This window comes from Pavona decussata, unplaced genomic scaffold (assembly GCF_977016875.1).
Source record: "Pavona decussata unplaced genomic scaffold, jaPavDecu1.1 SCAFFOLD_133, whole genome shotgun sequence".
Lineage (NCBI taxonomy): Eukaryota > Metazoa > Cnidaria > Anthozoa > Scleractinia > Agariciidae > Pavona > Pavona decussata.
Window position 1 is genome coordinate 81350 of NW_028145546.1, and position 23651 is coordinate 105000.

Genomic DNA, 23651 nt, shown 5'->3' on the forward strand with positions numbered 1-23651 from the left:
TTTGGGTCAAAAATGACCAAATTTCAAGTCGGCATTTTTCACTCTTTTATGTCCCTAGGGACCTCGGTGTGTTGTTAAACTCTTTTAGGAATCATTTTGAAGTGCAAATAACACCCTGGCAAAGAATTGAAAAAATTTTCTTTTTTGCCCATATCATGACTCCATCTTTTCCTGGTATTTTTCTTTTTCCCTAATCCCTTGGGAGATCCAAAACGTAACTCAGTGGACGTTTCGGAATCAACTAATTCGATTGGAAGCTTATAAAAGAATATTTGTTTTTCGTCCTAAAATCGACTTTTTTTCAAAAGGTGTGCCCACGGTTATTGGTCATAAAATAACCAAATTTTCAAGTCTGCATTTTTCACTCCTTTATGTCCCGAGGGATCACGGCGTGTCCTAAAACTCATTAAGGAATCATTTTCAAGTACAAACATCGCCCTGGCAGAGAATTGTAAAAATTTTCTCTTTTTGCCCTTATCCTGGCTCCATCTTTTCTGGGATATTTCTTGGTCCCTGGTTCCTTGAGAGACCTAAAAAGTGTCTCAGGGGACGTTTTCGGATTTACTGCTTTAGTTGGAAGCTTTTAAAAGAATATTTGTATTTCGTCCAAAAATCGACTTTTATCTAAAGGGTTAGTCCAGGGCTTTTGGACAAAAATGGCCGAATTTTGAAGTCTGCATTTTTCACTTGTTTATGTCCCTAGGGATCTCAGAGTGTCGAGAAACGCCCTTGGGAATCATTTTTAAGTGGAAACAACGCCATACAAAAAATTTTCTGTTTAAATCTCATCCTGACTTCATCTTTTGTTGGCTATTTCTTTGTCCCTGGTCCCTTGGGAGACATAAAAAGTGTCTCAGGGGACGTTTCTGGACACACTGATTCAATTAAAAGATTTTAGAGGAGAAGATTTGTGTTCCGTTCAAAAATCGACTTTTTTAAGGAGTTAGTCGAAGGTTTTTGGTCAAAAATTTTGAAGTCTGCATTTTTCACTCGTTTATGTCCCTAGGGATCTTGGGGTGTCCTAAAACTCCTTTAGGAATCATTTGGAAGTGCAAATAACGCCCTGGAAAAGTATTGAAAGAAGTTTCTTTTTTTGCCCTTATCCTGACACCATCCTTTCTGGGCTATTTCTCTTTCTCATGTCCCTTAGGAGACTTAAAACGTGTCTCAGGGGATGTTTTCGGATCTACTGATTCGATTGGAAGCTTTTAAAAGAATATTTGTTTTTCGTCCAAAAATCGACTTTTCCCCAGGGGGTAAGCCCACGGTTTTGGGTCAAAAATGACCAAATTTCAAGTCGGCATTTTTCACTCTTTTATGTCCCTAGGGACCTCGGTGTGTTGTTAAACTCTTTTAGGAATCATTTTGAAGTGCAAATAACACCCTGGCAAAGAATTGAAAAAATTTTCTTTTTTGCCCATATCATGACTCCATCTTTTCCTGGTATTTTTCTTTTTCCCTAATCCCTTGGGAGATCCAAAACGTAACTCAGTGGACGTTTCGGAATCAACTAATTCGATTGGAAGCTTATAAAAGAATATTTGTTTTTCGTCCTAAAATCGACTTTTTTTCAAAAGGTGTGCCCACGGTTATTGGTCATAAAATAACCAAATTTTCAAGTCTGCATTTTTCACTCCTTTATGTCCCAAGGGATCACGGCGTGTCCTAAAACTCATTAAGGAATCATTTTCAAGTACAAATATCGCCCTGGCAGAGAATTGTAAAAATTTTCTCTTTTTGCCCTTATCCTGGCTCCATCTTTTCTGGGATATTTCTTGGTCCCTGGTTCCTTGAGAGACCTAAAAAGTGTCTCAGGGGACGTTTTCGGATTTACTGCTTTAGTTGGAAGCTTTTAAAAGAATATTTGTATTTCGTCCAAAAATCGACTTTTTTCTAAAGGGTTAGTCCAGGGCTTTTGGACAAAAATGGCCGAATTTTGAAGTCTGCATTTTTCACTTGTTTATGTCCCTAGGGATCTCAGAGTGTCGAGAAACGCCCTTGGGAATCATTTTTAAGTGGAAACAACGCCATACAAAAAATTTTCTGTTTAAATCTCATCCTGACTTCATCTTTTGTTGGCTATTTCTTTGTCCCTGGTCCCTTGGGAGACATAAAAAGTGTCTCAGGGGACGTTTCTGGACACACTGATTCAATTAAAAGATTTTAGAGGAGAAGATTTGTGTTCCGTTCAAAAATCGACTTTTTTAAGGAGTTAGTCGAAGGTTTTTGGTCAAAAATTTTGAACTCTGCATTTTTCACTCGTTTCTGTCCCTAGGGATCTTGGGGTGTCCTAAAACTCCTTTAGGAATCATTTGGAAGTGCAAATAACGCCCTGGAAAAGTATTGAAAGAAGTTTCTTTTTTTGCCCTTATCCTGACACCATCCTTTCTGGGCTATTTCTCTTTCTCATGTCCCTTAGGAGACTTAAAACGTGTCTCAGGGGATGTTTTCGGATCTACTGATTCGATTGGAAGCTTTTAAAAGAATATTTGTTTTTCGTCCAAAAATCGACTTTTCCCCAGGGGGTAAGCCCACGGTTTTGGGTCAAAAATGACCAAATTTCAAGTCGGCATTTCTCACTCTTTTATGTCCCTAGGGACCTCGGTGTGTTGTTAAACTCTTTTAGGAATCATTTTGAAGTGCAAATAACACCCTGGCAAAGAATTGAAAAAATTTTCTTTTTTGCCCATATCATGACTCCATCTTTTCCTGGTATTTTTCTTTTTCCCTAATCCCTTGGGAGATCCAAAACGTAACTCAGTAGACGTTTCGGAATCAACTAATTCGATTGGAAGCTTATAAAAGAATATTTGTTTTTCGTCCTAAAATCGACTTTTTTTCAAAAGGTGTGCCCACGGTTATTGGTCATAAAATAACCAAATTTTCAAGTCTGCATTTTTCACTCCTTTATGTCCCAAGGGATCACGGCGTGTCCTAAAACTCATTAAGGAATCATTTTCAAGTACAAATATCGCCCTGGCAGAGAATTGTAAAAATTTTCTCTTTTTGCCCTTATCCTGGCTCCATGTTTTCTGGGATATTTCTTGGTCCCTGGTTCCTTGAGAGACCTAAAAAGTGTCTCAGGGGTTGTTTTCGGATTTACTGCTTTAGTTGGAAGCTTTTAAAAGAATATTTGTATTTCGTCCAAAAATCGACTTTTATCTAAAGGGTTAGTCCAGGGCTTTTGGACAAAAATGGCCGAATTTTGAAGTCTGCATTTTTCACTTGTTTATGTCCCTAGGGATCTCAGAGTGTCGAGAAACGCCCTTGGGAATCATTTTTAAGTGGAAACAACGCCATACAAAAAATTTTCTGTTTAAATCTCATCCTGACTTCATCTTTTGTTGGCTATTTCTTTGTCCCTTGTCCCTTGGGAGACATAAAAAGTGTCTCAGGGGACGTTTCTGGACACACTGATTCAATTAAAAGATTTTAGAGGAGAAGATTTGTGTTCCGTTCAAAAATCGACTTTTTTAAGGAGTTAGTCGAAGGTTTTTGGTCAAAAATTTTGAAGTCTGCATTTTTCACTCGTTTATGTCCCTAGGGATCTTGGGGTGTCCTAAAACTCCTTTAGGAATCATTTGGAAGTGCAAATAACGCCCTGGAAAAGTATTGAAAGAAGTTTCTTTTTTTGCCCTTATCCTGACACCATCCTTTCTGGGCTATTTCTCTTTCTCATGTCCCTTAGGAGACTTAAAACGTGTCTCAGGGTATGTTTTCGGATCTACTGATTCGATTGGAAGCTTTTAAAAGAATATTTGTTTTTCGTCCAAAAATCGACTTTTCCCCAGGGGGTAAGCCCACGGTTTTGGGTCAAAAATGACCAAATTTCAAGTCGGCATTTTTCACTCTTTTATGTCCCTAGGGACCTCGGTGTGTTGTTAAACTCTTTTAGGAATCATTTTGAAGTGCAAATAACACCCTGGCAAAGAATTGAAAAAATTTTCTTTTTTGCCCATATCATGACTCCATCTTTTCCTGGTATTTTTCTTTTTCCCTAATCCCTTGGGAGATCCAAAACGTAACTCAGTGGACGTTTCGGAATCAACTAATTCGATTGGAAGCTTATAAAAGAATATTTGTTTTTCGTCCTAAAATCGACTTTTTTTCAAAAGGTGTGCCCACGGTTATTGGTCATAAAATAACCAAATTTTCAAGTCTGCATTTTTCACTCCTTTATGTCCCAAGGGATCACGGCGTGTCCTAAAACTCATTAAGGAATCATTTTCAAGTACAAATATCGCCCTGGCAGAGAATTGTAAAAATTTTCTCTTTTTGCCCTTATCCTGGCTCCATCTTTTCTGGGATATTTCTTGGTCCCTGGTTCCTTGAGAGACCTAAAAAGTGTCTCAGGGGACGTTTTCGGATTTACTGCTTTAGTTGGAAGCTTTTAAAAGAATATTTGTATTTCGTCCAAAAATCGACTTTTTTCTAAAGGGTTAGTCCAGGGCTTTTGGACAAAAATGGCCGAATTTTGAAGTCTGCATTTTTCACTTGTTTATGTCCCTAGGGATCTCAGAGTGTCGAGAAACGCCCTTGGGAATCATTTTTAAGTGGAAACAACGCCATGACAAAGAATTTTCTGTTTAAATCTCATCCTGACTTCATCTTTTGTTGGCTATTTCTTTGTCCCTGGTCCCTTGGGAGACATAAAAAGTGTCTCAGGGGACGTTTCTGGACACACTGATTCAATTAAAAGATTTTAAAAGAAGATTTGTGTTCCGTTCAAAAATCGACTTTTTTAAGGAGTTAGTCGAAGGTTTTTGGTCAAAAATTTTGAAGTCTGCATTTTTCACTCGTTTATGTCCCTAGGGATCTTGGGGTGTCCTAAAACTCCTTTAGGAATCATTTGGAAGTGCAAATAACGCCCTGGAAAAGTATTGAAAGAAGTTTCTTTTTTTGCCCTTATCCTGACACCATCCTTTCTGGGCTATTTCTCTTTCTCATGTCCCTTAGGAGACTTAAAACGTGTCTCAGGGGATGTTTTCGGATCTACTGATTCGATTGGAAGCTTTTAAAAGAATATTTGTTTTTCGTCCAAAAATCGACTTTTCCCCAGGGGGTAAGCCCACGGTTTTGGGTCAAAAATGACCAAATTTCAAGTCGGCATTTTTCACTCTTTTATGTCCCTAGGGACCTCGGTGTGTTGTTAAACTCTTTTAGGAATCATTTTGAAGTGCAAATAACACCCTGGCAAAGAATTGAAAAAATTTTCTTTTTTGCCCATATCATGACTCCATCTTTTCCTGGTATTTTTCTTTTTCCCTAATCCCTTGGGAGATCCAAAACGTAACTCAGTGGACGTTTCGGAATCAACTAATTCGATTGGAAGCTTATAAAAGAATATTTGTTTTTCGTCCTAAAATCGACTTTTTTTCAAAAGGTGTGCCCACGGTTATTGGTCATAAAATAACCAAATTTTCAAGTCTGCATTTTTCACTCCTTTATGTCCCAAGGGATCACGGCGTGTCCTAAAACTCATTAAGGAATCATTTTCAAGTACAAATATCGCCCTGGCAGAGAATTGTAAAAATTTTCTCTTTTTGCCCTTATCCTGGCTCCATCTTTTCTGGGATATTTCTTGGTCCCTGGTTCCTTGAGAGACCTAAAAAGTGTCTCAGGGGACGTTTTCGGATTTACTGCTTTAGTTGGAAGCTTTTAAAAGAATATTTGTATTTCGTCCAAAAATCGACTTTTTTCTAAAGGGTTAGTCCAGGGCTTTTGGACAAAAATGGCCGAATTTTGAAGTCTGCATTTTTCACTTGTTTATGTCCCTAGGGATCTCAGAGTGTCGAGAAACGCCCTTGGGAATCATTTTTAAGTGGAAACAACGCCATGACAAAGAATTTTCTGTTTAAATCTCATCCTGACTTCATCTTTTGTTGGCTATTTCTTTGTCCCTGGTCCCTTGGGAGACATAAAAAGTGTCTCAGGGGACGTTTCTGGACACACTGATTCAATTAAAAGATTTTAGAGGAGAAGATTTGTGTTCCGTTCAAAAATCGACTTTTTTAAGGAGTTAGTCGAAGGTTTTTGGTCAAAAATTTTGAAGTCTGCATTTTTCACTCGTTTATGTCCCTAGGGATCTTGGGGTGTCCTAAAACTCCTTTAGGAATCATTTGGAAGTGCAAATAACGCCCTGGAAAAGTATTGAAAGAAGTTTCTTTTTTTGCCCTTATCCTGACACCATCCTTTCTGGGCTATTTCTCTTTCTCATGTCCCTTAGGAGACTTAAAACGTGTCTCAGGGGATGTTTTCGGATCTACTGATTCGATTGGAAGCTTTTAAAAGAATATTTGTTTTTCGTCCAAAAATCGACTTTTCCCCAGGGGGTAAGCCCACGGTTTTGGGTCAAAAATGACCAAATTTCAAGTCGGCATTTTTCACTCTTTTATGTCCCTAGGGACCTCGGTGTGTTGTTAAACTCTTTTAGGAATCATTTTGAAGTGCAAATAACACCCTGGCAAAGAATTGAAAAAATTTTCTTTTTTGCCCATATCATGACTCCATCTTTTCCTGGTATTTTTCTTTTTCCCTAATCCCTTGGGAGATCCAAAACGTAACTCAGTAGACGTTTCGGAATCAACTAATTCGATTGGAAGCTTATAAAAGAATATTTGTTTTTCGTCCTAAAATCGACTTTTTTTCAAAAGGTGTGCCCACGGTTATTGGTCATAAAATAACCAAATTTTCAAGTCTGCATTTTTCACTCCTTTATGTCCCAAGGGATCACGGCGTGTCCTAAAACTCATTAAGGAATCATTTTCAAGTACAAATATCGCCCTGGCAGAGAATTGTAAAAATTTTCTCTTTTTGCCCTTATCCTGGCTCCATCTTTTCTGGGATATTTCTTGGTCCCTGGTTCCTTGAGAGACCTAAAAAGTGTCTCAGGGGACGTTTTCGGATTTACTGCTTTAGTTGGAAGCTTTTAAAAGAATATTTGTATTTCGTCCAAAAATCGACTTTTATCTAAAGGGTTAGTCCAGGGCTTTTGGACAAAAATGGCCGAATTTTGAAGTCTGCATTTTTCACTTGTTTATGTCCCTAGGGATCTCAGAGTGTCGAGAAACGCCCTTGGGAATCATTTTTAAGTGGAAACAACGCCATACAAAAAATTTTCTGTTTAAATCTCATCCTGACTTCATCTTTTGTTGGCTATTTCTTTGTCCCTGGTCCCTTGGGAGACATAAAAAGTGTCTCAGGGGACGTTTCTGGACACACTGATTCAATTAAAAGATTTTAGAGGAGAAGATTTGTGTTCCGTTCAAAAATCGACTTTTTTAAGGAGTTAGTCGAAGGTTTTTGGTCAAAAATTTTGAAGTCTGCATTTTTCACTCGTTTATGTCCCTAGGGATCTTGGGGTGTCCTAAAACTCCTTTAGGAATCATTTGGAAGTGCAAATAACGCCCTGGAAAAGTATTGAAAGAAGTTTCTTTTTTTGCCCTTATCCTGACACCATCCTTTCTGGGCTATTTCTCTTTCTCATGTCCCTTAGGAGACTTAAAACGTGTCTCAGGGGATGTTTTCGGATCTACTGATTCGATTGGAAGCTTTTAAAAGAATATTTGTTTTTCGTCCAAAAATCGACTTTTCCCCAGGGGGTAAGCCCACGGTTTTGGGTCAAAAATGACCAAATTTCAAGTCGGCATTTTTCACTCTTTTATGTCCCTAGGGACCTCGGTGTGTTGTTAAACTCTTTTAGGAATCATTTTGAAGTGCAAATAACACCCTGGCAAAGAATTGAAAAAATTTTCTTTTTTGCCCATATCATGACTCCATCTTTTCCTGGTATTTTTCTTTTTCCCTAATCCCTTGGGAGATCCAAAACGTAACTCAGTGGACGTTTCGGAATCAACTAATTCGATTGGAAGCTTATAAAAGAATATTTGTTTTTCGTCCTAAAATCGACTTTTTTTCAAAAGGTGTGCCCACGGTTATTGGTCATAAAATAACCAAATTTTCAAGTCTGCATTTTTCACTCCTTTATGTCCCAAGGGATCACGGCGTGTCCTAAAACTCATTAAGGAATCATTTTCAAGTACAAATATCGCCCTGGCAGAGAATTGTAAAAATTTTCTCTTTTTGCCCTTATCCTGGCTCCATCTTTTCTGGGATATTTCTTGGTCCCTGGTTCCTTGAGAGACCTAAAAAGTGTCTCAGGGGACGTTTTCGGATTTACTGCTTTAGTTGGAAGCTTTTAAAAGAATATTTGTATTTCGTCCAAAAATCGACTTTTTTCTAAAGGGTTAGTCCAGGGCTTTTGGACAAAAATGGCCGAATTTTGAAGTCTGCATTTTTCACTTGTTTATGTCCCTAGGGATCTCAGAGTGTCGAGAAACGCCCTTGGGAATCATTTTTAAGTGAAAACAACGCCATGACAAAAAATTTTCTGTTTAAATCTCATCCTGACTTCATCTTTTGTTGGCTATTTCTTTGTCCCTGGTCCCTTGGGAGACATAAAAAGTGTCTCAGGGGACGTTTCTGGACACACTGATTCAATTAAAAGATTTTAAAAGAAGATTTGTGTTCCGTTCAAAAATCGACTTTTTTAAGGAGTTAGTCGAAGGTTTTTGGTCAAAAATTTTGAAGTCTGCATTTTTCACTCGTTTATGTCCCTAGGGATCTTGAAGTGTCGAGAAACGCCCTTGGGAATCATTTTCAAGTGCAAATAACGCCATGACAAAGAAATGTTTGTTTAACTCTCACACTGAGGTTATATTTTGTTGGGTATTTCTTTTTCCCTGGTCCTTTGAGAGGCCTTAAAGTGTCTCAGGGAACGTTTGTGGACAATCTGATTCGATTAAAAGCTTTTAAAAATTTATTTATATTTCGTCCAAAAATGAACTTTTTCCTAAGGGGATAGTCTAGGATTTTTGATAAAAAATGGCCAAATTTTGAAGTCTGCATTTTGTATTTGTTTATGTCCCTAGGGATCTCAGAGTGTCCAAATACGCCGTTGGGAATCATTTTAAAGTACAAATAACGCCATGACAAAGATATTTCTGTTTAACTCTCACCCTGACTTCATCTTTTGTTTGCTATTTCTTTTTCCCTGGTCCCTTGAGAGGCCCAAAAGTGTCTCAAGTGACGTTTCTGGACACACTGATTCGATTGGAAGCTTTCAAAAGAATATTTGTATTTTGTTCAAAAATGGACTTTTTTCAAAGGGGCTAGTCCAGGGTTTTTTTTGTCAAAAATGACCAAATTTTGAAGTCTGCATTTTACACTTGTTTATGTCCCTAGGGATTTCAGAGTGTCGAGAAACGCTCTTAGGAATCATTTTTAAGTAGAAACAATGCCATGACAAAGAATTTTTTGTTTAAATCTTATCCTGACTTCATCTTTTGTTGGCTATTACTTTGTCCCTTGTCCCTTAAGAGACCTAAAAAGTGTCTCAGGGGACGTTTCTAGACACACTGATTCAATTAGAAGCTTGTAAAACATTATTTGTATTTTGTTCAAAAATCGACTTTTTTCTAAGGGGTTAGTCCAGGGTTTTTGGTCAAAAATGGCCAAATTTTGAAGTCTGCATTTTTCACTTGTCTATGTCCCTAGGGATCTCAGAGTGTCCAAATACGCCGTTGGAAATCATTTTTAAGTGCAAATAACGCCACTACAAAGACATTTCTGTTCAACTCTCGCCCTGACTTTATCTTTTGCTGCCTCTTACTTTTTTCCTGGTCCGTTAAGAGGCCTGAAAAGTGTCTCAGGGGAAGTTTCTGAACCCATTGATTCGACTGGAAGCTTTTAAAAAAATATTTGTATTTTCTTCAAAAATCGACTTTTTTCTAAGGGGTTACTCCAGGGTTTTCGGTTAAAATGGTCCAATTTTGTAGTCTGCATTTTTCACTTGTTTATGTCCATAGGGATCTAAGAGTGTCCAAAAACGCCCTTGGGAATCACTTTTAAGTTCAAAATAACCCCATGACAAAGAAATTTCTGTCTAACTCTCACCCTGACTTCATCTTTTGTTGGCTATTTCTTTGTCCCTGGTCCCTTGGGAGGCTTAAAAAGTGTCTTAGCAGACGTTTCTGGACACACTGATTTGATTGGTAGCTTTTAAAAGAATATTTGTTTTTCGTCCAAAAATCGCCTTTTTTCTAAGCGGTTGGTCCAGGGTTTTTGGTCAAAAATGGCCAAATTTGGAAGTCTGCATTTTCCACTTGTTTATGTCCCTAGGGATTTCAGAGTGTCGAAAAACGCCCTTTGGAATCATTTTTAAGTTCAAATGACGCCATGACAAAGAAATTTCTGTTTAACTTTCACCTCGACTTCATCTTTTGTTGGCTATTTCTTTGTTTTACTTGTTTATGTACCTACGGATTTCAGAGTGTAGAAAAACGCCCTTCGGAATCATTTTTAAGTGCAAACAACGCCATGACAAAGAAATTTCTGTTTAAATCTTATCCTGACTTCATCTTGTGTTTGCTCTCTCTATGTTCCTGGTCCCTTGGGAGACCTTAAAATTGTCTTAGGGACGTTTCTGGACACAGTGATTTAATTGGGAGCTTGTAAAAGAATATTTGTATTTCGTTCAAAAATCGACTTTTTTCTAAGATGTTAGCCCAGGGTTTTTGGTCAAAAATAGCCCAATTTTAAAGTCTGCATTTTTCACTTGTTTATGTCCCTAGGGATCTCAGAGTGTCCAAATACTTTTTTCCTGGTCCCTAAAGAAGCCTGAAAAGTGTCTCAGGGGAAATTTCTGGACACACTGATTCGATTGGTAGCTTTTAAAAGAATATTTGTATTACGTCCAAAATCGACTTTTTTCTAAGAGGTTAGTCCAGGGTTTTTGGTCAAAAATGGCCAAATTTTGAAGTCTGCATTTTACACTTGTTTATGTCCCTAGGGATGTCAGAGTGTCGAAAAACAAGCTTGGGAATCATTTTTAAGTTCAAATGACGCCATGACAAAGAAATTTGAGTTTAACTTTCACCTTGACTTCATCTTTTGTTGTCTATTTCTTTGTTCCTAGTCCCTTGGGAGACTTAAAAGGTGTCTAAGGCGACGTTTCTGGACACACTGATTCGATTGGTAGCTTTTAAAAGAATATTTGTATTACGTCCAAAATCGACTTTTTTCTAAGAGGTTAGTCCAGGGTTTTGGTCAAAAAGGCCCAATTTTGTAGTCTGCATTTTTCACTTGTTTATGTCCCTAGGGATCTAATAGTGTCGAAAAACGCCCCTGGGGATCATAAGTGCAAATGACGCCATGACAAAGAATTTTCCGTTTAACTCTCACCCTGACTTCATCTTTTGTTGGCTATTTCTTTGTCGCTGGTCCCTTGGGAGGCTAAAAAGTGTCTCAGGAGACTTTTCTGGACACACTGATTTGATTGGTAGCTTTTAAAAGAGTATATGTATTTCCTCCAAAAATCGACTTTTTTCTAAGCGGTTAGTCCAGGGTTTTTGGTCAAAAATGGCCAAGGTTTGAAGTCTGCATTTTTCACTTGTTTATGTCCCTAGGGATCTAATAGTCTCGAAAAACGCCCCTGGGAATCATAAGTGCAAATGACGCCATGACAAAGAAATGTCTGTTTAACTCTCACCCTGACTTCATCTTTTGTTGGCTATTTCTTTGTCGCTGGTCCCTTGGGAGGCTTAAAAGTGTCTCAGGAGACTTTTCTGGACACACTGATTTGATTGGTAGCTTTTAAAAGAGTATTTGTATTTCCTCCAAAAATCGACTTTTTTCTAAGCGGTTACCAAGGTTTTTGGTCAAAAATGGCCAAGGTTTGAAGTCTGCATTTTTCACTTGTTTATGTCCCTAGGGATCTCAGAGTGTCGAGAAACACCATTGGGAATCATTTTAAGTGCAACGCCATGACAAAGAAATTTCTGTTTAACTGTCACCCTGACTTCATCTTGTGTATTTCTTTGTCCCTGGTCCCTTGGGAGACCTAAAAAGTGTCTTAGGGGACGTTTCTGGACACACTGATTCGATTGGAAGCTTTTAAAAGAATATTTGTATTTCGTTCAAAAATCGACTTTTTTCTAAGAGGTTAGTCCAGGGTTTTTAGTCAAAATGGCGCAATTTTAAAGTCTGCATTTTTCACTTGTTTATGTCTCTAAGGACTTCCGAGTGTCTAAAAACGTTCTTGGGAATCATTTTTAAGCGCAAATAACGCCATAACAAAGAATTTTCTGTTTAACTCTCCTCCTGACTTTCTCTTTTGTTGGCTATTTCTTTGTACTTGGTATTTTGGGAGACTTAAAAAGTGTCTCCGGGGACGTTTCTGGACACACTGATTCGATTGTAATATTTTAAAAGAATATTTGTATTTCGTTCAAAATCGACAATTTTCTAAGAGGTTAGTCCAGCGTTTTTGGTCAAAAATGGCCCAATTTTGAAGTCTGCATTTGTCACTTCTTTATATCCCTAGTGATCTCAGGGTGTCAAAAACACGCCCTTGGGAATCATTTTTAAGTTCAAATAACCCCATGACAAAGAAATTTCTGTTTAACTCTCACCCTGAATTTATCTTTTGTTGGCTATTTCTTTGTCGCTGGTCCCTTGGGAGGCTAAAAAGTATCTCAGGAGACTTTTCTGGACACACTGATTTGATTGGTAGCTTTTAAAAGAGTATTTGTATTTCCTCCAAAAATCAACTTCTTTCTAAGGGTTAGTCCAGGGTTTTTGGTCAAAAATGGCCAAGGTTTGAAGTCTGCATTTTTCACTTGTTTATGTCCCTAGGGATCTCAGAGTGTCGAGAAACACCATTGGGAATCATTTTTAAGTGCAACGCCATGACAAAGAAATTTCTGTTTAACTGTCACCCTGACTTCATCTTGTGTATTTCTTTGTCCCTGGTCCCTTGGGAGACCTAAAAAGTGTCTTAGGGGACGTTTCTGGACACACTGATTCGATTCGAAGCTTTTAAAAGAATATTTGTATTTCGTCCAAAAATGGACTTTTTTGTAAGGGGTTAGTCCAGGGTTTTTGGTCAAAAATGGCCAAATTTTGAAAACTGCATTTTTTACTTGTTTATGTCTCTAGGGATGTCAGAGTGTCGAAAAATGGCCTTGGGAATCATTTTTAAGTTCAAATGACGCCTTAACAAAGAAATTTGTGTTTAACTTTGACCTCGACTTCATCCTTTGTTGGCTATTTCTTTGTTCCTAGTCCCTTGGGAGACTTAAAAGGTGTCTCAGTCGACGTTTCTAGACACACTGATTCGATTGAAAGGTTTTAAAACAATATTTGTATTTCGTCCAAAATCGACTTTTTTCTAAGAGGTTAGTTAGTCCAGGGTTTTGGTCAAAAAAGGCCCAATTATGTAGTCTGCATTTTTTACTTGTTTATGTCCGTAGGGATGTCAGAGTGTCGATAAACGCCCTTGGGAATCATTTCTAAGTTCAAATGACGCCATGACAAAGAAATTTCTGTTTAACTCTCACCCTGACTTCATCTTTTGTTGGCTATTTCTTTGTTCCTTGTCTCTTGGGAGACTTAAAAAGTGTCTCAGGGGGCGTTTCTGGACACACTGATTCGATTGGGAGCTTTAAAAAGAATATTTGTATTTCGTTCAAAAATCGACTTTTTTCTAAGGGGTTAGTCCAGGGTTTTTGGTCAAAAATGGCCAAATTTTGAAGTCTGCATTTTTTACTTGTTTTCTGTCCCTAGGGATGTCAGAGTGTCGAAAAACGCCCTTGGGAATCATTTTTAAGTTCAAATGACGTCATGACAAAGAAATTTGTGTTTAACTTTGACCTCGACTTCATTTTTTGTTGGCTATTTTTTTGTTCCTAGTCCCTTGGGAGACTTAAAAGGTGTCTCAGTCGACGTTTCTAGACACACTGATTCGATTGAAAGGTTTTAAAGGAATATTTGTATTTCGTCCAAAATCGACTTTTTTCTAAGAGGTTAGTTAGTCCAGGGTTTTCGTCAAAAATGGCACAATTTTGAAGTCTGTATTTTTTACTTGTTTATGTCCTAAGGGATGTCAGAGTGTCAAAAAACGCCCTTGGGAATCATTTCTAAGTTCAAATGACGCCATGACAAAGAAATTTCTGTTTAACTCTCACCCTGACTTCATCTTTTGTTGACTATTTCTTTGTTTTTGTCCCTTGGGAAACTTAAAAATTGTCTAGGGAGACTTTTCTGGACACACTGATTTGATTGGTACCTTTTAAAAGATTATTTGTATTTCCTCCAAAAATCGACTTTTTTCTAAGGGGTTAGTCCAGGGTTTTTGGTCAAAAATGGCCAAATTTTGAAGTCTCCATTTTTCACTTGTTTATGTCCCTAGGGATCTCAGAGTGTCGAGAAACGCCCTTGGGAATCAGTTTTAAGTGCAAACAACGCCTTGACAAAGAAATTTCTGTTTAAATCTCATCCTGCCTTTTTTTTTGTTTGCTCTTTCTTTGTTCCTGGTCCCTTGGGAGACCTAAAAAAGTGTCTTAGGGGACGTTTCTGGACACAGTGATTCAATTGGAAGCCTTTAAGAGAATATTTGTATTTCGTTCAAAATCGACTTTATTCTAAGAGGTTAGTCCAGTGTTTTTGGTCAAAAATGGCTAAATTTTGAAGTCTGCATTTTTTTACTTGTTAATGTCTCTAGGGACTTCAGAGTGTCGACAAACATTCTCGGGAATTATTTTTAAGTGCAAATAACGCCATGACAAAGAATTTTCTGTTGAAATCTCACCCTGACCTTATCTTTTGTTTGTTATTTCTTTGTCCCTGCTCTTTTGGGAGACTTAAAAAGTGTCTCAGTGGACGTTTCTGGACACACTGATGGGATTGTAATGTTTTAAAAGAATATTTGTATTTCGTCCAAAATCGACTTTTTTCTAAGAGGTCAGTCCAGGGTTTTTAGTCAAAAATGGCAAAATTTTGAAGTCTGCATTTTTCACTTGTTTATTTCCCTAGGGACCTCAGAGTGCAAAACACACCATTCGGAATCATATGTTAGTGCAAATAACGCCATGACAAAGAAATTTCTGTTTAACTGTCACCCTGACTTCATCTTGTGTATTTCTTTGTCCCTGGTCCCTTGGGAGACCTAAAAAGTGTCTTAGGGGACGTTTCTGGACACACTGATTCGATTGGAAGCTTTTGAAAGAATATTTGTATTTGGTTCAAAAATCGACTTTTTTCTAAGAGGTTAGTCCAGGGTTTTTAGTCAAAATGGTGCAACTTTAAAGTCTGCATTTTTCACTTGTTTTTGTCTCTAAGGACTTCCGAGTGTCGAAAAACGTTCTCGGGAATCATTTTTAAGCGCAAATAACGCCATAACAAAGAATTTTCTGTTTAACTCCCATCCTCACTTTATCTTTTGTTGGCTATTTCTTTGTACTTGGTATTTTGGGAGACTAAAAAATTGTTTCCGGGGACGTTTCTGGACACACTGATTCGATTGTAATATTTTAAAAGAATATTTGTATTTCGTTCAAAATGGACTTTTTTCTAAGAGCTCCAGCGTTTTTGGTCAAAAATGGCCCAATTTTGAAGTCTGCAATTGTCACTTGTTTATATCCCTAGGGATCTCAGGGTGTCAAAAAAACGCCCTTGGGAATCATTTTTAAGTTCAAATAACCCCATGACAAAGAAATTTCTGTTTAACTCTCACCCTGAATTTATCTTTTGTTGGCTATTTCTTCATCCCTGGTCCCTTGCGAGACCTAAAAAGTGTCTCAAGGGACGTTTTTGGAAACACTGATACGATTGGAAGCTTTTAAAAAAATATTTGTATTTCGTCCAAAAATCGACTTTTTTCTAAGGGTCCAGGGTTTTTGTCAAATTGGCCCAATTTTGAAGTCTGCATTTTTTACTTGTTTATGCTCTTAGGGATGTCAGAGTGTCAAAAAACCGCCCTTGGGAATCATTTTTAAGTGGAAATAACGCCATGACAAAGAATTTTCTGTTGAGCTCTTACCCTGACTTCATCTTTTGTTTGCTATTTCTTAGTCCCTGGTCCCTTGGGAGGCTTAAAAAGTGTGTCAGGAGACATGTCTGGACACACTGATTTGATTGGTAGCTTTTAAAAGAGTATTTGTATTTTCTCCAAAAATCGACGTTTTTCTAAGGGGTTAGTCCAGGGTTTTTGGTCAAAAAGGGCCAAATTTTGAAGTCTGCTTTTTTCACTTGTTTATGTCCCTAGGGATCCCCGAGTGTCGAGAAACGCCCTTGGGAATCATTTTTAAGTGCAAACAACGCCATGACAAAAACATTTCTGTTTAACTCTCACCTTGACTTTATCTTTTTTTGGCTATTTCTTTATCTCTGGTCCTTTGCGAGACCTAAAAAGTGTCTCAGGGGACGTTTCTGGAAACACTGATTCGATTCGAAGCTTTTGAAAAAATATTTGTATTTCGTCCAAAAATCGACATTTTTCTAAGGGTCCAGCGTTTTTGTCAAATTGGCCAAATTTTGAAGTCTGCATTTTTTACTTGTTTATGCTCTTAGGGATGTCAGAGTGTCGAAAATCGCCCTTGGGAATCATTTTTAAGTTCAAATGACGCCATGACAAAGAAATGTCTGTTTAACTCTCACCCTGACTTTATCTTTTGTTGGCTATTTCTTTGTTCCTCGTCCTTTGGGAGACTTAAAAAGTGTTTCAGGGGACGTTTCTGGAAACACTGATTCGATTGGAAGCTTTTAAAAGAATATTTGTATTTCGTCCAAAATCGACTTTTTTCTAAGAGGTTAGTCCAGGGTTTTTGGTCAAAAATGGCCAAATTTGAAGTCTGCATTTTTCACGTGTTTATGTGCCTAGGGATCTTAGGAAGTCGAAAAACGCCCTTGGGAATCATTTTTAAGTGCAAATAACGCCATGACAAAGAATTTTCTGTTTAACTCTCACCCTGACTTCATTTTTTGTTTGCTCTTTCTTTGTCCCTTGTCCCTTGGGAGGCCTAAAAAGTGTCTCAGGGGACGTTTCTGGACACACTGATTCGATTGGAAGCTTTTAAAAGAATATTTGTATTTACGCGGGATGCCCTGAAGGGGCATACCGTGTCTAAAAACGGGTCGATTTCTTTTTTTTTTTCTTCTTTTTTTTTCTTCCTCGTAGCTACAAATTGGTACATTAATTTATTCATTAAACTCACCCCTCTCCTACTCGGGGTGTATTGTTCTGATTGTCTTCAACAGAAGCAGGCCAATCAAAATCCATTCTTGTCGCTTACATCGCGAGGGAGGGGACCCACTCACCCCTACCTGTGTGACGTCAACGCATCATTTGATCTATTTATTAAAAACAGATTAAATTTAGCGCCATATTGTTAACATGTTCTGGACTCAAGTGTGCCGTTTTCAAACGGAAATTTCACCATTTTGAAGCGGCAAATCGAAAGAATAACTTCTAAGAAGCACCCGACATTTAAAACGGTGGAAATTGGTAAATTCCTGGCGAAGGAATCGTGCTTTGTTTTACAGTCTTAGACCACGACGCGAGACTGAAAAGAGGTCATTGAGAAGCTTACGTTATCGCAATGGAATTCCCGCAATTTCCCTTGAAACCCTGAGTAGCGTAACACAATGGAAACAACGTAACGCGATCGTCGTGACTCAAACTATTCCATTAGCAAGGATAGTTTTATCAATCGGCGAAGCATACAGTTGGAATAAATGAATCAGCCCCAGCATCACGCGTAATGCCAGTATAGCAGGCATCTTGTTCGTCGAAATACCGACTTTTTCCTAAGTGGTTAGTCCAGCGTTTTTTTTTTTAACAATGGCCAAATTTTGAAGTCTGCATTTTTCACTTGTTTATGTCCTTAGGGATCTCAGAGTGTCGAAAAACGCCCTTGGGAATCATTCTTAAGTGCAAATAACGCCATAAGAAAGAAATTTCTGTTTAACTGTCACAATGACTTTATCTTTTGTTGGCTATTTCTTTGTCCCTGGTCCCTTGGGAGGCCTAAAAAGCGTCTCAGGGGACGTTTCTAGACACACTGATTCGATTGGTAGCTTTTAAAAGACTATTTGTATTTTGTCCAAAAATCGACTTTTTCCTAAGTGGTTAGTCCAGGGTTTTTTTTAAAAAATGGCCGAATTTTGAAGTCTGCATTTTTCACTTGTTTATGTCGCTAGGGATCTCAGAGTGTCGAAAAACGCTCTTAGGAATCATTTTTAAGTGGAAATAACGCCATGACAAAGAAATGTCTGTTTAACTGTCACAATGACTCCATCTTTTGTTGGCTATTTCTTTGTTCCTAGTCCCTTGGGAGGCCTAAAAAGTGTCTCAGGGGACGTTTCTGGAGACACTGATTCGATTGGAAGCTTTTAAAAGAATTTTTGTTTTTCGTCCAAAAATGGACTTTTTTGTGATGTGATGGTATACTTCCGGTGAAATATACCATCACATTTATTTCATATACAACACGTTCGACATTCAAATCCTAACCGTATGCAGGATGTTTGTCGCATGAACCTAGTTTAATGGCCTTAGCTCCCACGAATCTCCTGTAGTTCAGTGGTAGAGCACCCGAATTAGTAATCGGAAGGTCTTAGGTTCGACTCCTGATAGGAGTACTCGGATTTCTTTTTTCCGAGTATGCCTGTGTCACTTTCTAGAATATTTCATCATTCTCATTTATTCACCAGGCTGGAAATATATCTTCACTTTTATTCAAATACTATACAGTATGGATTTTGGCCTAATTTTCAAGGGAATACTATAGAGTATGTATTTTGGCCAACTTTTCATCATAATTTCTTTGACTACGTTTTTTGGCTTCATTTGCATCATAATACTATAGACGATTTTTTTGGCCAAATGTTGGTCCTAATACTACACACTATGGATTTTGGCCTAGTTTTTTTCATCATTATACTTTAGTGTGTATTTTAACCAACTTTTCATCATAGTTCCCTAGACTATGTATTTTGGTTTCATTTCCATCATAATACTATACAGTATGAATTTTGGCATAATTTTCATCATAATAACACTCAAAAGAGACTTATCGACCGAAGCATTTGCGTCAAAAATGAGTTCGAACTTACCACTTCTTCCATTTTTTTGCCATGGCACGAATCACTCGACGTGAAATTTCGCGTCAGGGAAAATTGAGACATTTGTTTCAATTTTTGGATTTTTGTCAAGGCCTCACTTTTTCGCTCGGACCACGAAATGGATTGACCGAGATGAAAAACAGAGAAAGGCCTAGGAACTAGGCAACTATAAATTATGGCTTTACGCCAAATTTCCATCCTAATACTATAGCCTAAGATTTTTGGCCTAATTTTAATCCTAATACTATAGACCATCGATATTTGCCTAATTTTCATCCTAATACTGTAGACTATGTTTTTTGGCCTAATTTTTATCCTAAAACTATAGACCATTAATTTTTACCTAATTTTTATCCTAATACTATAGACTATGGATTTCCGCCTCATTTTGATCCTAATACTATAGAGTATCGATTTTGCCTAATTTTTTTTCTTAATACTATTTACTATGGTTAGTAGACTAATTTTCATCGTAATGATATAGATTATGTTGTTTGGCCTAATTTGGATCCTAATACCATAGACTATCGATTTTTGCTTAATTTTCATGCTAGTACTATACACTCTGATTTTTGGCCTAATTTTTAGCGTAATACTATAGATTAGGGTTTTCGGCCAAATTTCCATCCTAATACAATAGACCATCAATTTTGGCTTTTTTTTCATCGTAATATCATACACTATCGTTTTTGGCCTAATTTCTTCCTAAGAATACAAACTATGGATTTTGGCCTAATTTTTATCCTAATACTATAGGCTATCGATTTCGCCATATTTTCATCCTTATACTATACACTCTTATTTTTGGCCTGATTTTAACCGTTGTACTTTTGTCCTATTTTTCATCGTAATACTATAGACTGGATTTTGGTCTAATTTTCATCGTAATACTATAGACTATGTTTTTTGGGTTAATTTTCATCGCAATTCTGTAGTCTATGGATTTTGGCCTAATTTTCATCTTTATACTATAGACTATGGATTTGGGCGAAATTTTCATCAATGGTTTTTGGCCTAAATTTGATCGTTATACAATGGACTACCCATTTTTACCTAATTTTCATCCTAATACTATAGACTATGGATTTGGGCGAAAATTTCATCCTAATACTATAGACAATGGTTTCTGGCCTAAATTTGATCGTTATACTATAGACTATCCAATTTTGCCTAATTTTCATCCTAATACTATAGACTATGGATTTTGGCGAAATTTTCATCCTAATACTATAGACAATGGTTTTTGGCCTAAATTTGATCGTTATACTATAGACTATCCATTTTTCCCTAATTTTCATCCTAATACTATAGACTATGGATTTTGGTGAAATTTTCATCTTAATATTATAGACAATGGTTTTTGGCCTAAATTTGATCGTTATACTATAGACTATCCATTTTTCCCTAATTTTCATCCTAATACTATAGACTATGGATTTTGGTGAAATTTTCATCTTAATATTATAGACAATGGTTTTTGGCCTAAATTTGATCGTTATACTATAGACTATCCATTTTAACCTAATTTTCATCCTAGTTCTATTCGTGGCCTAATTACGCCAGATGCCCACAGGGCAGACCGTGTCTAAAATTGGGTTTGGTATCTTCGTCGTAGCTTCAAATCTGCACATTTAATTATTCATTAAACTCTGTCCTCTCCTAGTAGGGATATATTGTTCTGATTGTCTTCAACAAAAGCGGCCCAATGGAAATCCGTTAATGTTTTTTTTATATCACGAGGGAGGAGACCCTCTCATCCCTACCTGCGTGACGTCAAATCATCATTTGATTTATTCATTAAACCGGGGTTAAATTCTGCTCTTCCCTAGAGGGGATGTTTTTGTCGACTATTGTGGCGGCCATATTGTTGACATGTTTTAGACTCAACTATGCCGTTTTCAAAAAGAAAATTACCCCTTTTGAAGCGGTAAATCGAAAGAATAACTTGTAAGAAGCACTCGACAGTTAAAACGATGGAAAATGGACAGCTCGTGGCGAAGAAATTTGGTATTGACTGGCAATAATATTGTCTTCTGAGTCAGATATGTAATCTAGCCCGGGTCATGATGTTTTCCGGAAACAATTTCCGGTATGATCTCGAAAATAGATAAATAGGAAATATAAATAGCCCTGAATAGCGCGTGAGTCAGATATGTATCTGCTCCTGTCAAGACGTTTTCAGAAAGAAATTTCCGGTTTGATCTCGAGTACCGTAACGCAATATTTCAATTGCGAAGGGACGAATAGCTTTAAAAATCTGCGAAGCAAACAGGCACAGCATCACGCGTAAATGCCAGTATAGGCATCTTGTTTTGTCCTAATACTATAGACTACCTGTTTGGCTTATTTTTTTTATCCTAATACTATAGTATAGACTATTGTTTTCTGCCTAATTTCCATCCTAGTACTTTAAACTGATTTTTTACCTAATTTTCATCGTAATACTATTGACTATGGTTATTTACTGTTGATCCGTGTCGCCTGGGAACATAAATGGAGTGAAAATGCCGACTTGAAAATTTCGTCAATTTTTTCCCCTCACCCTATGGGGCAAAATTCGGTTGTTTGGTGACCCGACAACAATTTATAGGAGGGTGCCAATCGAATCCGCGTATCCGCTGGGGCAACTTTTGTAGTTCCCAAGGGACCAGAGTCACAGAAATATTCCCAAGAGCGTAAGTTTTATCCTAAAACCATACAATCTAATTTTCGGCGTTTTATAGTTTTTTCGGGGTGATGGTCGCGTTGGTATTAGTTTAGACTTATTTTTATTCTTGTACTAACAACTCACATTTTTGGCTTTTTTCGGCTCTTTGGAGTGATAAAAGGATTGGTATTAGCCGAGTCGAATTTTTATCTTAAAACTATACAATCTAATTTCAGCCTCTTTCTTGCTTTCTGGAGTGATGGTGTTGTTGGAAAAAGTTTAGACTAATTTTTGACCTTATACTATACACTCTAAATTTCGGGCTTTTGTCGCATTTTGGAGAGATGGTGTTGTTGGTATTAGTCTAGACTTAATTCTAAAACTACACAATCTACTTTGCTTTTTGTCGCTTTTTTGGAGTGGTGGCGGCGGAGGTATTAAACTAGCCTTATTTTTATCCTAATACTATACACTTTATTTTGCGGCTTTTTGTCGCTTTTGCGGGCTGATGTTGGTATTGGTATTATACTTCTACTATACCCTCTAATTTTCGGCTTTTTGTCGCATTTTTGGAGTGATGGTGGTGTTGGTTTACGTCAAGCCTAATTTTTATCGTAATACCTTACACTGTAATTTTCGGCTTTCTGTCGCCTTTTTGGATGATGGTGGGGTTGGTATTACTCTAGCCTAATGTTTACCGTCTGAAAAGAAGCATAGAAAATTTCAAGTCTGAAACGGTACTCTATTCCAGGTACAAATATTTGCCTTTATCAACATAGTTCAAAAGGTAATTTGGCTACCTCACAGAGATTCAAGTGATGACGTTTTGAGCGTTAGTGCTGACTAAGCGCTGACGTTCGAAACATTTCAATCTCTTTTAGGTAGGCAAATTACCTTCTGAACTATGTTGATAAAGCCAAACATTCATTTCTACTCCCTCACAATCCCAGTTTCTTTAGAAACTTACACACTTATCTATTTCAGGTAGCTCAGTAAGCATTAGCCGCACAATATTATTTTCTTGTAATGGGACATTGGACGGACAAAAGCAGTGGCTCTCACAAGTGTGGGCAGCCATAAATTTGCGTATACGTTGAAGGAAGGACATGGAGTTTGCGGGACAAACACTGAGCTGGCACAAACATAAAAAAGTTATGTGAAGTGTATCGTGAGCTGTTATTTGCTGTACTTCACGTTCTCATACATGCTTGCGAAAACCGGGTTTTCCATCCCCAGTGTCCGTGGTAAAAACCCAAGAGGAATGGGGAGGAGAGAATTTTCTCCCACGACATCGCTGTTTGACACAATGCAACTTCGTTCGTATTTCGTGGCTTTTCAAGAGAGGTGTTTGTCGCAAGCGGGGCATAATTTTCCAGAAGGATCATAGAACAGCCGATTTCCTCAACTTTTCAATTCGCTTTATTGTAGTTACTTCAAGGCGACAAATTTAATTATTTTTATTTTACAGCACGCTTTCAAGGAATTCAAAGTATTATAGCAATCGTCAAGAGAAATGATCTCTTGCAATCTTTGACAGGTTCACTTTCCTAACTTTACTTTTCGACTCGCGTTTTCTACAAAACATTGAAGCATTTCACTTGCAGAGATACGCCACGGCCGACCAAAATTAGTCTGTTGAACACACTAACACTTTCAAAAATCTATCGTGTGCCGGCACACTGAGCCCTTTGAAAGACCAATTGCGTGAACACTTTAACCTTTCAAAATCTATCGCGTTCACACTGAGCCTACAATCAAACCTTTCAAAAATCAAACGCGTGTATCCTCGACCCTTTCATAGAACTAAAGCGTGCGCACTGTGTGTTTATCTCTTGCATGCACACTCAAACGTTTAAATCAAATCCCCCAAGAATTCATAATTCAGCGACCACGTATTAAGAAATCCATAGAAATGTTCAAGCAAATGGATCCTCCGAGTTGTCTATGAAATAAAACTTTAGCATTGACTGTACTCCCCCATAATCGCAGATTAAATTACTGTCCAAATCATTTAAGGCGAATTCATAATTCAGCGACCACGTAT